The sequence below is a fragment of the Pezoporus occidentalis genome, unplaced genomic scaffold (genome assembly GCF_034315485.1).
Source record: "Pezoporus occidentalis ecotype Australia unplaced genomic scaffold, CSIRO_AGI_Poc_V1 ctg80, whole genome shotgun sequence".
Taxonomy (NCBI): domain Eukaryota; kingdom Metazoa; phylum Chordata; class Aves; order Psittaciformes; family Psittacidae; genus Pezoporus; species Pezoporus occidentalis.
The window spans coordinates 2961650-2978698 of NW_026916159.1; the positions used below are offsets into that span (position 1 = coordinate 2961650).

The 17049-nt window shown below is 40.2% G+C and overlaps 1 long non-coding RNA gene across 1 annotated transcript; it reads left to right on the forward strand.

The window, feature by feature from the left end:
* Positions 1-5028: 5028 nt before the first annotated feature.
* On the forward strand, positions 5029-16483 carry LOC134155910 (uncharacterized). The gene is made up of 3 exons (XR_009961770.1): positions 5029-5862; positions 9909-10525; positions 15650-16483. It is a non-coding gene; the product is annotated as an uncharacterized LOC134155910 (long non-coding RNA).
* Positions 16484-17049: the final 566 nt, after the last annotated feature.

Sequence of the window (17049 nt, forward strand, 5' to 3'; positions counted from 1 at the left end):
GAATATCAGTAAGAGCAGATATACATGACCACAGGCAAACATTTGCAAACAGCCTGAAACAATAGCTCTGAATGTTAAGGGTTTTTTCCTTCTTAATTTCAACAGAATAGTAAGTTTAAAACATCATAAACATGATTTATGCCCTGCTTGTGGAACATTCAAGTGTTCAGACACAATTTTCTCTATTCACACAAGCACTTACTGGTTACACTTGTTTATGTCGCATTTGTTTAAGCAGCCCTTTCTTTTACTGAGAAATTACTCAGTTCCTTTAGAACTGATTGGGTTATTTGGGTAAATCAGCTGTATTTATGTGCATGAAGAAATGACTGTAATAATGCTGATACAAAAGGGTCATGCATCAGTTGGCTGATGTGTAGATGAATGGACTGCTGTATCGTAGTAAGAAGTGAATAGTTCAGATGAGTTTTCCTATTTTTATGTTTCAAAGAAATTTCAGGACACTGAAAATGTCTGTGACTCTACAGGAATGGTCCCTGCAACTGTTTGATCTCTCACTTCTCTATGCTGATTTTTAGTGAGAGTTGTACCTGCCCCTCTTTACTGAATTAGTTTAATAAGAGATATGTCACCCAATGTTGCTATTATAAGCCAGAATTTTATTTTCAGATCCTATTGCCTAACATAGATAAGGTTAAACTCTTTACTCTTTCAGTAATAAAATAAAATCTAAAATAACCCAACAGATATCTGCTTGCTTTGTTGCTATCCTTATAGCTTTCTTTATTAGATATTTTCAGTACAAACATCTTTCCTGCTAGCAACAGAAGAAAAAGCAAGTTCCCTTTGCTGGGAAAGCTATACAACTGACCTCATGAATCCCCCTTCTCCTGGACTGAGAGACAAACTATCAGTCTCTACACTAGAGAAGGACTCCAGATGACATTACAGAAATGGAGTGTCAAAGCCATCTTGCTTACTCTGGATTTCACATAGTAACTTTGAGACTGTTTATGTCAGAGGCCAGTTCTTGGTAACTGTCATTGCTCTTAGCTGCTTAACATTTGGGGTTCTACTAGTGTCTATGTCAATAGTCTTCAAATATAGAGAATTTCTATATTATATGTAGAATGCGTCCAATCTTTCAACCCAACAGAAGCAGCTACTTGTCAGCAAAAGCTTGTGATTTAATAAAGCACAAAAAAGAGACCCATAGTGTTCATCAGCCACATTTTTTATAACAACTCACTTAGGAAGCTACTTCTCCAAACTGCATCCCAAATAGCTTGCCAAAATCAATCTAAGCAAAAACTATAGAGAAGGTTGACTTGGCCCAGTATGTACAGACTGAGGGGAAAAGATTGTTTATGCTTGCTGTTTATATTAAAATGGTAAGAACAGCAGTGTGATGAAAGTAACATCATATACTGTGCGTATTCTGATTTGGCAGCAATAACTAAGGTGGCACCCCAGCTCATGAGCAAAGGGGCTCACACCAGTTGCATCCCTGTGGTGTTTCAGCAAGCATGTTTTTACTGTCATGCAGACTCTGCAGGCCCTTCATTTCTTGCTCCCACAGATCCTCCTCCTCTGAGTGTCTGCTGCACAAGTTCAGCCATAATTTCCAGCTGAAAACTTGAGCCCTACATCTGAGGTTGAAAAGGAGAGCCACCTTATTTTGACATTTTGCAAGGACTCGGGGTAACAAGGAGAAAGCAGAATAAATGTGATTGGTTTTTGCAAATAAACCTGTTTGTGAGGGCAAGGGGAACTTGAAGCTGTCATAGGTTGTCCCTGGGAGCTCCAATCCATGCCTGTCACTGGAGGACTTAACTTACCTGCCATGCTTCTTCAGAGGAGAAACGTGACATTTGTCAAGTGCCTGAGAGGGCCTGGATCTGCAGGTATTGAAGCTAGCTGTGGCAAAGCCTGAGCAGAAGCCCAAATAGGGCTTGAGGACTAAAGATTTACCAGCTTTCAGGATGTGTTAATGACAAAGTCTGCCTGGCACCGTGTTGTCTGTGTTTCTCTGGGAGGAGCGCTTGGTGTTGCTCAGGTGGGTGAGGAATCCTCACATCAGCTGAGCCTCTGCTACCTGGTTCTGGACCTCAGTATGATGGCAATCTGACCATGGATGTTTCAGTCAGTGAAGAAAGGAAGAGTCATAATCATGTTAGTCTTGGGTAGAGTCTAGAGATTCATGTTATTGCGCAGCCTAAGACACCAGTGGTCTACAGGGGCACTGCAGCCCACAAGCAGCTTACTCAACTTTGTCTCTCTCTTGTTGCTTTGTAGACTGTCAAGGTGCCCCCTTGGGTACTGGAGTTTGAGACCAGTGGCAGCATGCTTGTTATGTTCCTAGTGTGATTGTTTCATGTTACCCTGTTTCCTAGACATATCTGGGTGTGGGAAAAAAATTTAAAATCAGTGTAGGTTGACCAGGAATTGTTCAACTCTTGGAAGTCCTCTTTCACGTTAATTTGGCCAACATCTCACAACAGTATGTCTCTGGCTCTGGTGAGTACAAGGAGGCTATTTCTACAGATGCCCAAACTCCTGGAAGCTGTGAGGGATGCTGATGACATGGGAGACCCTCCTCAAAGCACAGCTAGTGTATTGCCGTGGTCCGTGTGCATGAGGCCTGCCCTGCACAAGGGAAACCATCTGTCAAAGCCTCTCATCCTTTCAGGTTCTTGCTCTGCAGAAGGGAAAGCTTTCTTGTGCTCCTTCCAAGACTCATGTCTGATCCTGCTCTGGGAGCAGGCTGTCTGTGGTCTGGGAAACCAATGACATTGTGGCCATGACTGTGAGGGGGTGGTTGTGGAGTGAATGGCTGGGGCAAAGGAGAGTCTCTGTGAGCCTGGCACTGGAATGAAAGAGGTGCAATTGAGAAGAGTTGTAAGAAGAGTTTTGCTGGTTACTTTACCACGGTCGTGTCATGCAATCAAGGCAAATGTCAGTCCTGACTGCATTGCTATTTAGAACATCTCAGAGTGGGTTTGCACTTAGAGCCTGAATAGCATCATTTTGAAACCATGCCCGCAGCAGTTGCAGTAAGAAGTTGAGCAACTGCGTGTAAGAGTCAGCTCTGGGGAGGCCAAGTTTTAAGTGCTCCAAGAAGTGAGTGAACTGCAAGGAGGGCTGCTTAAATACATCTTTATTAATACATCAGTTTCAGCAACAGCTGAGGCCGTGACAGGCTGTGTTGCTAGCCAGGACCTCCATTTTGTCATACTTAAACTCACATGTGATTAAGCTGAAATTCCCTCCTGGATCCAGGAGTGGCTGAGGAGTGACTGTTTTCAGGTTTCTCATGTTTTCAGGTGGGTGGAAGGGTGCTGTGACTGTCTGCCTGGGTCAGATGAGCTGGCTATGAGAACCCATGCCCATGAGACCTTTAGCTGCATGAGACAGGGTGTGTAATGTAAGCTATGTCGCTGTGCCACAACCTGCTGTTTTCTCATCCTCAGCTGTGAATGTGAATACCTACATGAACATGCAAGATGAAGACAGCTGAACCTTCTAGGCTTTCTGGAGAAGTCCACACAGCAATAGGCTATTCTAGATTTGATTACAGAAAGGCACAAGCATGAAATGAAATGCAACTAGCAAGCAAAAAAACCCAAACAAAACCCCAACACATCACTCTGGAAGCCCACTAACTGTATGAAGTAGAAGGGGCTCTCTAATGCTAAAGTGAGAAGACTAAAAGATGTCAGGAAGGCAGTACCTTCTAGACTTTACTACAAAAGATCAGTAAAATAAGGAAACTAATGCATTAGCTTCAGTTAAGAAAAGGGTAGAACATTTAAGTCAGGTATTTTCAAATATACCTCAAGTCTCTCTTTAGCTGCCCCAGCATATTTAAAGATTTTGCTGTCAGAATCTCAGACTCAATAATCAGTGCTTTTAGAAATTATGGATGTTAGGTAGGAAAGAGGGAGGCTGTAAAGTGACAAGCATGGCAGAGGAGAGGGAGGAGAAAAAAAAAGAGAAAGTAAGAAATTATTGATTAAGCAAATTCATTCCAATTCTAGAAAAATAGTGAAAAATATGTTTCTACATCTCTGAAAAATAACATAGGTATGAGTAACCATCTGTCGTGGTTTAAACCCAGTCAGGTAACTCGTTCGCTCACTTCCCCCCCTTTTCTTGCCCTCCCCCTGCTCTCGGAGGGGCGGAGAGGAGAATCAAAAAGAATGCAACTCCCACGGGTTGAGATAAGAACAGTTTAGTAACTAAGGTATAACACAAATCACTACTGCTACCACCAATGATAATAATGATAAAGGAAATAACAAGGGAAGAGAATACATCATCTCACCACCAGCCAACCGATAACTCGCCCCCCCAGCCCGACCAAGCTCTGACCGATACCTCCTCCAACCCTGCAGTCCCCCAGTCCTTCCGGCTAACTCCCAGTTACCTCCTGGGCATGACGTGCTGTGGTATGGAATACCTCTTTGGTCAGTTTGGGTCAGGTGTCCTGTCTCTGCTTCCTCCTGGCTTCCCCTCCTCCCTGGCAGAGCATGAAGCTCACAAAGTCCTTGGCCAAACCTAAACATCACTATCAGCTCTGTTCCCAAGCTGAAAGTCAAAACACTGCACTGCACCAGCTACCAAGAAGGGGAAAAATGACTGCTACTGCTGAACCCAGGACACCATCAACAGGAAATCATGTCTCAAAAGTCTGATTGCCTTTATGACAGCTTGACATACCTTATGGATAGAGAAAAACTGTATGTGCAATATGTCTTGATTTTCAGGCAACTTTTCATGAGATTCCCATAAGCAAATAAATGAAGTGTTCTGCATTGATCTGCAGCTAGGTGCATGCAAAGCTTGTTGGAAAACCAGAATAGGGGGTGGTTCTCTGATAAAATGGAAATGTGCATCAAGTTGGATTGCACAGATCCTGAATCTGGTGACCTCGATGAATACTCGTGAAAGGGAAAATGCTTACTGAGTTCACATATCTATCAGGCTGGGAAGGAGTAAGTATGCTGTAGGACAGGGACAGAAAAAAAAAAAAGATCTTCAATTAGAAATATGAAAAAAATGGGAAGCTAGTCAACCAAAACAGTAGGAATAATCAACCAGTTGGGAAAACTAAGTAGGCAGCAGTTCTGTACAACAGTAACTCAGGCTTTGAGTGGTCACAGGCTGGTGTGAGTCAACCATGGCTTGTTATTGCAAAGAAAAAAAGTAAGTGACCTGCTGGGATGAATTACGAGGATTAGAGTCTGAAAGACTTGGCAAGGAATTCTGCTTTGCTTAGCAGTTGTAAAGCTAGTTTCGGATGTTACACATGAAGAAGGATGTGGACCACCTGCAGAGTAAACAGAATGTGAAGGGGTCTAAGGGAAACAGTGAATTATTTCAGATTGTTTAATTAGGAAAGAATGACAAGAATGACAACATAAACAGTCCACAAACATGTGAGAAGTTACTGATAAGATGGGAATAACCTGTTTTCTACGCCCACCAGGGCCAGAAATTACAACCAGAATATTTTAGGTTAAACATTAGGACAAACATTTTTCAAGGCTAGAGGTACTGGAAAAAAGATTGCCAGTGGTGTGGTCAGGGTCTGTCAAGAACAGGCTATGGGGTCTTTAAGAACTGGCTATGTACATATCGTCCATAAACAGATATTTTATAGGTGTAGTGGAGCTGCCTATCAGTATGACCATCTAAGGACCCTTCTGAGCCCTATGTTTCTATTGTTGTTAATGTCATAAGATTGTAGAATGGTTTGGGTTGGACAGGGACCATTAAAGCTCATCTAGTCCAACCCCCCTGCCATGGGCAGGGACACCTTCCACTAGACCAGGTTGCTCAAAGCCCCATCAAACCTGACCTTCAACACTTCCAATGACAGAACATCCACATCTTTTCTGGGTAACTTTTTCAGTGTCTCACCAAACTCAATTGTAAAAAATATCTGTCTTATATAAACTCTAAATCTACCCTTTTTCAGTTTGAAACCTTTTCCCCTTGTCCTAGGTAAAAAGGCCTTGGTAAAAAGTCGATCCTGGCCACCCCTGTCACCACGCACTGATCTCACCCTAACCCTGTTGCTTGTAAGTACAAACTCGTGCAATGTTTTGGAGTTATCTTCATACATAAAACTGTATCTCTTTTTCTAACCTTAAAACGTGTGTTGTAATACACAACTGCTCAACAATCTTCAAACATCTGCCATGGGTAAACATAAGAAGTGTCTTGTGGATATTGTACTTGGTATTTGGTAAGCTCTGAACCTGAGAATTTCCAGTCATTACTCTTGAGAAATGATTTCCTTCTGTAGGCTTTTTTTTTTGCCAAAAATATTATTTTTAATACTTCTCTATTCTTGACATAAAATAATAAATTCTGAGTATTTTTAACCAGATTAATACAAATAACTAATAGTTTTCCAGCCATGTTGAGTCCCAGTTATTTATGTATACAACAAGAGTAAACAATAATTACCTTTACTAGTAAAATTTTTTTCTTTGTGCGTGTGAAGAGAATACTGAAAGCAATATTTAAAGTCAGTAAATCTGTTTGGTTACAATTTTTTAACTGTTGTTTCTTCTTGTGAAATTAAATTGTTCCTTCTTTTGTTATCTTTTAATAAATCATTAGGGCTCAATAAGGCAAAAAGGAATATTTATTATTTGTACTGATTCTAGCTGGTAGAAAATAGTAGTAAGTAGTAGTAGAGTGGAACATAAAGATAACTTTTATAAGGCAATGTCAAGATGAGTAACTGCTTAAACTCAGAAGTATTTTTTCCCATTTGTAACCTCTGCCACTGGCTTAATTCAGCCTTGTAAGTTTTGTTGGGTTTTTGTTTGTTTGTTTTTAAATGAGGTAATGCAGTGACAGAGAACCCAGATATCTGTGGTGAACTGTTTTTATTTACAAGAAATGTATGCAAAGTCTTTATTGCTCTGAAAAAGGGAAGAATCGAGCAACATGAGGCAGATTGCTTACAGTTTGTTCTTTTACAGTTTGTTCTTCTGACTTTCTCTTGGTAACATACAACTGTTGCTTCTCTTGCTCTCTGGCTTTTTTGCTGTTTGTTTGATGGGTGCCATCACACAGATACATGCTGTCCTTCCAAACTATACTCAACCTTTGCATCTGCATTCAAACCACAGTGCTACCCTTTATACAACATTACCTTAGTTCTTACCCCAGCCTTGTCATGCTTGTCTGGATTTCAGTCAGTATTTTTTACTGTGATGGTTACTGATAAATAAAGGAGAATTTAGAATGATTAGATAATTCTGTTCTGCCCACTGTTTTCAGCAGTGCCCACAGAGCAAAGTCAATAGCTGTTTTCAGAGACAGCAAATCTACAGGATGAATTTGCATTTAAAATTAAATACATATTTACGTAATCTTACCATTCAAAGTGCTATGGTATATGGCAGTATGTATGTATTTTTTTCCTTCTGGATGAAAATACACTATTAATTCTGAGGGAAAAGGGTTCTTTCTCCCACTGGTATTTTCCACAGGACTTCAGAAGAGGGCTGGCTTTGGAACTACTCCTTCCCACAGCAACAGAACGGTGCTAAACTGTTGCTGTGAGAGGCAGGGAACCTCAAGAGCACAGCTCCTGGTGAGTCTTGAGCCAAGTAGGAGGAGAAGAAAAGTGACCCTGCTGTTCACAGAGGCAGCCCTTTCCTTTCCTGGATGCTGTGTGTTTCAGTTCCAGCTGAGGTCCTAATTCAGCTGTCCTGCAGCTATTATCTGTCACAGCTGCATGATCTGCCTCTGTGTTGGGCAGGGAGAGCTCACATTGCTCAGAGCTTGGCCAAAGGTGGAAAAATCTGCAATTCAGCAGTGGAAGAAATGGCTCTTGTGAATGGCAGAGTTGGTGCATCTGAAGTAGCAGAAACTCCAGTATTACAACAAATGCCCTCCACGAGCATTCAAGGATTTAACAAGACAGTCTCTGAAATTGAGTAAAGGTTTTACAGAGAGAAAGAGAGTATAATTTTTTTCCTAACTGGTTGTGGAATAGTGTTACCACATCTGTGCCTCAAGACAGCTAGCTGTTCACACTTCCAGGTAAGCTCCTTGGTGAACAAGTTCTTCAGCTGAACTGACTAGATCCAGATGGGATACCAGCGGCAGCTGTGGTCACACCTTTTCATTAAATCAAGCCTCTGATTCTGTGTGATGTAGAGGAGTTTTGTCATTGACCTAATTAGGATTAAAAGCAAATCCCAATGTCTGCCTGCAAGACCCTGTGATGTCAGTAAAAGTTGCGCCATTTTACTTGTGTACCAACTTCTTAACACATCATGGCTTCCATCTGCATGTGCAGAGAGACCAAATCAACCACAGCTCTTAGCAAGCATTTGGGATAAAGCTGATCAAAAATAGAATAGTGGACCAAAATCTGCTTTGAGTTATTTTATGTTTCATACCAATTTAACTCCATTAATTGTCACGGAATTTCTTTTCAGTTGCACTGTTGCAACCAAGTGCAGAGCTTTTGCCCTAAGTGTTTCCCAGCTTCAGAAACTGTTCTCAGGAACAGTTTCTGAGGAATCTTTTAATTTCTCTCATTTTTCTTGATGTTGTTTCCCTAACCCTTCTTCGTCTTTGCTGCTGAATATATATTTGATTACTAAATTTGGTGCTTCTCTTCACATGACCTGTTTCTTTTGAGTCTTACTGCTGTTGCTTGGATACGCTTCTAAGTCAGGCACTTGGTCTCATCTTGCTTTTCTCTATGCTTTGTGCAATACAAATGGCTTGCTATTGAATATGTTTTCAGATTTTAAAATGGATGTGGTTTGCCTGGCACCTTGGTTTCAGCAGAACTTTTGTCTTTGATTACAGATGTGTTGTTTTACGAACAGTAAATCCTGTGTAACATTGAGTAGCTCCCTATTCTTGGTTTTCTTTAGTCAGTTACAAAAATGGCACCATTATGCAGAGGAGAGGCCAATCACTACCAAATTTATGGGAATACCAATATTTATAGATAAACAGGGAGATACTCCTCCTTTTTATATGTATACTATAGCTGCAAGTTAATTCCTTACATGAATTAATCTTTTTGGTTTAGTCCTAGACTAGTAAAAGTATACAACAGGAATAAACTAAAGCATTTTAATTTGAGCTGAAGTATTCTTACTCCTGTATGGAGTTATGCTTATACCATTTTGAAAAAGGTATAGTAGACTAGAACAAGAAAAAGCTGAAGGAAGGGTGGCAGGGATTTTCAGAGGTAGTGAGTAGCTGCCATGTATGGAGAGGTTAAACAGGTTAGAATTCTTGGCCTAGAAGAGTGACAATGGAAAGCAGCACAAGAAAAATCTTTAAAGCAAGGGATAGTTTGGAAAGGTAAATAAGCAAGCAGTCTTGCTTCAATACAAGATTTAGGAGCATCCTGTTAATCATATAACAGATGATTAAAAAGCAGAAGGAATTACATTTTCATGTGACAGAAATAGTGCAGTGGGATGCTGTTGCAGTCTGAGGAGCCAGTACTATGAAAAAGGGAGTAGGTTGGCTAATGGAAGGTGGCTGTTGGTTGCCATTGAAGATAGCAGCCAGATACAAACCTCACCTCAAACCTTTGGTCACTGATCGCTAGAAGCTGGAAAAAAAACTACAACAGGAAGGTTCAGAGCATATTGCTAGATTTTTGTATGGGTTGTACAATTTATACAATGTGTTGTCTGGCCTGTGTTGCTGTATCTTCACTGCTGCTTGTAACTATGCTAACTGGATTAAAGATAGCACACATACACTTCCTCATGCTACAGGCACATCTTGATTTTGCTGTGTAGGTATTTTGGACATGTAGAACAAGTCTGAGGAGGAAAGGGAAACTTCTGAAGTCTACTCTTGTCAAAACATTCCATATGCTTACTCGTATGTGGCTAAGTAAACACACATATGTGAGTGTTTAATAGAATGTATTTTCTTTGTAGGTGCACCCAAAATTCTATTATGGTTTGTACTGCTGGAGCAATAACAGAAATCAAGGAATTAGAATTCTGTGAAGGGAGAAGTAATTGATGGTGATATGATGTAGAAGCACATGCCTGAAATGAGTTAAGTACCTAGACATTCAATTTATTAACAGTATTACCAAATATTATTTCTGTGAAGATGTTACTGGAGGCTGTGTGAAACAAAATTATCGCATATGCTTATTGACAATCCTAATGAGAACAACTTACATAATCATGTTCTTGATGGGAAACTTCTTGTGCAAAGAACTGCTGGCTTGTGAGGTTGATGCAGAGCACTGCTCTCTCAAGCAAAAGACTGAAGTGCCCACCTCACCGGAGAAGCAAAAAACTAAATAAACTGCTTAAGCATTAGCTGTCTAGTACCATTTTAGTTGCTACGTGGTATATCTCTCCTGTCCTCCAGCTGTTTCAGAAAGCTGCAGACCCACCATTAGTCTTGCGGCGTATCTGCCAGACCTCTGCAGATAGCTTTGATACCCAAGGGTGTGTCAAGTGGCACTAGATGATGCAGATGAATTCTGTGAGTGGCAGCTGAAAGGTCACCCAAGGGGCTCCAGCTGACACTCCATCAGGTAAGAGACATGTGGAGAAACCTGTCTGGGTAATCAATTCCTTACCTAGATGTGTCAGAGCATTGATGTACACCTCCCAAAAGTTTATACTTCAGTTACATGGACTGAACTTAGTGGAGCCAATACAAATAAATCACATTAAAAAATCATGTATGTGTGGGTTACGCAAGAGCAGATTCCACACTATACAGTACTGGGTACATGAATTTGATTACATTTTTACTTGATTTGGTACCTAGTAAGGAAGAAACTTTAATAAAGGTTCCAGTTAAAGTTTCAGGTATTGTTTTTTCTGGTCTTTTAAAGAACTATAATTTCTTCATGATTTTCCTCCTTATTCAAGTATGTTCAGATGCTGTTGAAATTTCCTGTACCAAACATGAAACTGCAGGGGGCTGGACTAGATAACCTTTGAAAGTCCCTTCCAACCCAAACTATTCTATGATTTGATGATTCGATGTACATTTTAAATAACAAATAAATGTATAGGGGTTTTGAAATTAGAAAAACAAATTGGTGAACTAACTTTATTATCCACTGCATCCCTCAGAGAGTGGAATAACGAGACATAGTGAATAAATCAATAATTAAATGTAACTGCCCCATGACAAACAAATTAAAAAAAACAACCAAACAAAAAACAAAAATAAAAAAAAAACAACCACAAAAGCCCATAAAACAATTACAGATCTAGATAACAAAATCCAGGAAGATGTTAATATCTACAAATACAAGTAATACTACATCTACCGTAAGAGCTCTGCATTTTTGTAATCAATGATTTTGGAAAACTTATGTTGTTTTCCTTAGTATTTGTCCCACAACATTACTTTGGTCATACAACAAAATCCAAAAAATATATTAGGGCCTCCTGAAAGACCATTTAACTAATTGAGGCACAGCTGTTGTCTTTTGAAGGCAAAATGCCTTTCACCTTTGAATCTTGAAGTCCTCTTTAAAAATGTCAGAAAAAGGTGTGTGAATTACTTCACTAATGATTAAGGAACAAGTCTAAAGTATCTGATAACTCAGTATTGCTTCTTATTAACAGTTGTGTAAGCAAGGGATATGGAAAACCTAAACACATTCACAGTGTATCCTTGTTCTGGATAGATGATGCCGGTATCTGTAGTCTTACAGCATGCTATGTCATTGTTGCCAAGTGGATCATTACCTTCAGTGTGAGCTACTGTAATTACACCATCTCATATTGCCAGTACTTATGCTAATTCTGCCATTTACCTATCTCTCTGCATTTAAGAATGTTAAATGCCCAGAATGTTTTAGATTGGAGTGTTTCAAACCTAGGTTAGTGTGAGTTTAAAACTTCTCTGAATTGATAAAACACGGCAGCTGCATACATTCTCAGTGGTTTCAGAATACACAACCATATTAAGCAGGAACAGACCCAGAATAGTTTGTTCTGCCAGTTGTTGCACGGATCCATATTTCCAGACACACAAATTTCCAACAGGTCCTATCTGTCTGGCATGTGGAAACCCATCTCTCTACAGACGGTCGTCATACACCGCTAAGGGCAGTCTTTCAGCCCTTACCACTAGCCACTTGTAAGTGCTTGAGGGAATGTCTTGACTGTGTTTCTTGTGCAGTTGCACAGGCGTGGTGACTACTTATGGACACGTGAAACCATTCCATTTAGTCTGGAGCTGGGATTTCAGACAAGCTGTCTCAGCTGAGACCCAGGACCAACCCTGCTTCTTACTCTTACTTTTGTCAGTAAGCTGCTAGCTTCAGAGTGACAACATAAATGAGTGCTGACAGCCACCAAGTATTTACCAGTATTTCCAGAGTGTCCAGAAGAGCAGACAAGTTCTCTTTCAGTTAAGTGAGAAAGACTGATAGATACTGTTGCAAGTGTGGATTTAATAAAGCAATAGAATATTTAATCCTCCCACACCTCAACATTAGCCTTCACCACATAGTTCCCTTCTGTAGTACAGGGAACTGGTGCTATTAGTATAGCACTGCAGCTTCTCTCAGAGTCTTCAGCCCTATGTGCCTGGGAAGAAGCTGTGGCTGCCTCTAACAGCCAAGTAAGCCCTGCCTGCACTGCTGGTCCATCCTATTCTGCATCCCAGCCCAGGGGGCCTGCCTACCATAGGTGACCTCTGGGGGAGTGTTTTGCCACACAGCCTGATAAGGCAAGGGTGCACACCTCCAATACATGGCCCTACACAGAAGAGAGAAGCCTTCATCTGTCATCCTCATGTAGAGCGTCCCCCACCCCAATACTGCAGTAATATATTAAGCGTTGTGTTCCCATGAGCTCTAGGGCCTTACATAAATACTAGAGGGACTCACAGTGACTCACGTAACAGCTTTACGTTACACCCCCTAACACCCAGGATGGACTAACTGAGATTGCCTGTACCGACACCCGTCACTCTTGTTACATGTGAACTGAACACAGACCTCGTTATATCACATTACCAAAATACAACTTTATTTTTCTTGAAAAAAATGAATGCATTTCAAACTCTGTTTGCAGTACATGACTAGATCCCCCAGGAAAAAAGATTTTTAAGGGTTTTTAAGGCATGCAGAGTGCCTTGTGTTCCCCAGAACTGACAATACACCATGTATCTTTATTACCCCATGCTCTGAACACTTCTAACAGCACTTCAGACCCACGCAGACTCAGATGGTGAAAAACTGTACCAGACTTTGCATTCAAGGAACTCACAAGATATATAAAAGTACACGTTGAACTAGATCAGCACATGCAGTCTTTTAACGACAGCATATGCACACCTCCCTGTACTGCCATGCTTTGTTCACTAGGCCTGTAGAGGAGAGCACAGCAAAAGACTTTCTCTTTTGACTCATCCAATTTTTCTTTAATAGCAAGTATTACTTCAGTGATTTCTTTGCAGTGTTTCACTGATTATTTCAAATGGTATTATTTTCATTTGTTCAATATTTTGTTCTTGGTGGTGTTGGTTTCTAAGGGGACAAGTTTCGTCATTTTGCAAAATCCAGTGATCACATTTTTATTTTGGTCAAAAAAATTAAGAGAGCTTTATTCAAGGCTTGTGATTTTAATTTCTGGTTTGGAGTCTCGGATGAGTAGATACCCATATGCATCAACTGGGGGCTATCTGAAAATGAAGGGGAAGCTACGTTTCTGAGTATGTAGATGTAGTATGCAAACTAGACAGAAAGCAGTAATAATGACAAGCTTGGGCCTTTAGGAATAGGCCAGAAATTAACAGAAGTAGGGTATCTGTAGTTTAATGGATTTAACTAGTTTTGTCATTTTCCAAGCAGTGGTGAGAACAGTCAAATGAACAGATGTACAGTTCATACTAAGGCATAGTAAGTAAACAAAGAAGTTATATGCAGACTTGCAAATGTATCATACAACACAATAGTGTATACTGTACAAAAGGAAAGCAGATAAGAGTCTTCAGATTTAAAACTGTTGGACAGCTGTCAAATCTCTGATTGTTTTGCCAGCATTATTTCCCTAGAGAAATCAATTTATGACAGTATGAAGAATCAGCTAGAAAAACTTTTTATAATTGAGAACTCCATAAAAGACAAGCTCCCAAGTTATGCTTCAAGTTACTTCTAAGTTAGAGTAAAATGGACCACATAAAGTAGAGATGTGGTATTTTCATTTTATATAGATACTTTTATGAAGTTATTTGTAAGAACACATGAAATATTTCATGAAGCACAACAAAAACAATGATGTGCACATCTGATGTAGTTTGGATCAGCTGATGGTATTCCTGCTCTCTGATTCGGATAGGCCTTAAAGCCTCATTCATGCTGCGCTTATCCAGCAAGCTGAATGGCACCTGAATTGAGTCACAAAGGGTGAAAGACAATTGGAATCATTAACTTCCTCAGCCATCCTATGGCCATTCCCATTCATAATTCAGAGCTCTCAGAGTAGGACTGTAAGGGGATTTGTCATGGCATTACTTTCAGAGTTACTTCAAAGGTAGTGGCTGGAAGGACTTTTACTGAACACTAAATTCTTGAACTTGCCTCTCCCAAACCTTAGTTAAGCTCTTTCTGCTACAATCATAATTTAGCAGCCTACCAAAGTATTAGCAAAATCTTCCTTTGGTTCCTAAATCCAGGCAGAGATATTGTTAAAACAGCTATTCGAAAACCACAATCAGCTGAAAGTCTGTACCACATGTGAGGCACAGCATCAGTCACAGCACCATGGCTACAAATGAGTCCAGTCTCTGCCCATTTGGTTAGAATGTGTAAATTCTGCTATCTAGTAACGCATACCAATTATATGTGTTATATAGATACATAATTGGCTGCACAATATAGTTTCTAGTCATCTTACTCTGACAAATACATAAATTTAAATTTAGTCACTAAAGTTTTAATGTAATTACCATGACAGCCTTTAACTTTAGGTGTCCCATCGTCCATTTTACAGTATGTCATTAGCTTGTGAATGAAAAGTATATTTTACTGTTAATTGCTCCTTACTTTTATGAAAACACAGTGTTTCAGTATACCTCAAAACCTAGGTAAAGGTAAATCAGAAGAGAATGATTGCTATTATGTGTAACTTCAGATAAGAGCCAATATTAATCTCATTTATGTGATTATATAGGGTATGGTTGTCATACCATACATCTATCTATATGCATTTGAATTAATAAGGTTTGCTGTATGGAAAAGTGCTTACCTTGTGCTAGCTCTTGATCTTATCTAGTCTTTCTCCAAGTTTATTTGATCACTAAAAATAGGACAAAGCAAAACCAGTCAAAAGGGGGTAGATTTCTGTGGAGCTAATAAATTGCATGGGCTCAGGAAAAGATCTGGTGAGTGCCAAAGGCAGTGATAAAATGGCACAGAGCCTTAGAGCTGGCAAGGAGGGCACAGGGTAATGGTGGACTGAAAGTGAGATCTCACTCTCTTAGTAGTAGTGAGATGCTGGATGGACTTAGCTATGTGAGCAGAGTTTCAACCAGGTGTAACAGAGAATTTCACTTCACAGTAGGTTAACAGCTTGTTAATTTAGTTAAGTATTGTGGCAGTTATTAGTCCAGGGAGAAGAGGGTTAACCACAGAAAGAAAAATCCACTGCTCATGAAATTCTGATGGATTCTTTTTTGTTTTCTACAGCTCATCCATTATACTCTGGATACAGTCTGCATTGTGACAGAGACAGACCATTAAAATGCTATAATCAGCTAACAGAATCACGAGACTGGACTACAGTCACAAATGGATACAAGCTTGGGATTTATATTTAGCTATGGTGATAGTGCAGTTTGCAATTTAGTGTGGGCATACCTGATCCATCTTTAAATTAGCTAATCCTCCTAATGGAAAATTTCTAATCACTGCAACACTGTGCTTGGCACAAGGTAATTTACTTTTGCCATAGTGGTGTTTCCACTGTGCCAGCAGTGTATGTGTATGCAGATTACATTTTAGGCACATCCACCATCTACTTATGAATCCTAGTTTTCTTTTGTGAACATGGAGTTATGGGCTAACCTTTATGTATGGCTAGCAAAATGAGAACCTTTTAGAAAGAAAAGAAGTGTAACAGTTAAGAATTCATCACACAGCAAGAATGTGACACCTAGTGGATAGATGATGTTGAGGAAATGTGATGGTCCCATCAAGGAATATTGACATAAAATGACCCTATCCAGTAGAACAACAAAGTTGATACCAAAAAAGACACTGATCTTGAATGACTGTTTACACAGGGCCAAAGTAATTGTGTAATGGCAAGTTTCCCCTGAAAGCTCAGAAGTGAAGGTGGTAAGAGATTGGTTTAGAAGGATTTTTTGTAAGCTACTAGCAGAATGAAGATGTCAGGCCAAGGCCAGAGGGCTTTTAAAAAACAGAGACTAAAGCCCATGAAGACTTTGTGGATATTCAAGAGATGCATCATAACTGGAGATTTACAACAACCAAAACACAAGAATAAAGCATGTCTAAAAACCCACTTTTGTTAAACCCATGTCTGTTATTGCCGTGCTGTATCTTCAGGAAGTGAGTTTTCACAGAAATACTCACTGGTGAGTAACTATATGGGTAGGCCCCTGAGAGCTGAATGAAACTGAGACGCAGTTTAAGAAGTATGACTAACACATTCTGCCCAAGATAGCTGATACAGACTGTGACTATCTGAAACTCCCTACTGCAGTCTGTAGAGCCTGAATTTCAAGTATTCATATACCTCCATTCTCCCACGTGCTCTAGTCCCTTACTGCTTCACTGGCTATAAATAACAAAAAAAAACCCAACACATCACCACAAACACCATCCTAGCTAACTAGGCCATGGCAGTTAAACCTCAGGTTTAAAGGGTGGGGCCACTTCTGCTCAAGCTGTGCTTCATCTTAAAAATCCACTGCACAGGCTGGAAGGGCTTACTCTCACTCGTCTGTATGGACGGGAGAGGGTCTAAACGGTAGGTGACAAGGCGCATGGGAAGCTGCAGATTCAACACTGCACGTGGGCGGACCAGCGCATGGGTAGCTCGAATTGGATCAGGAGTTGACAGT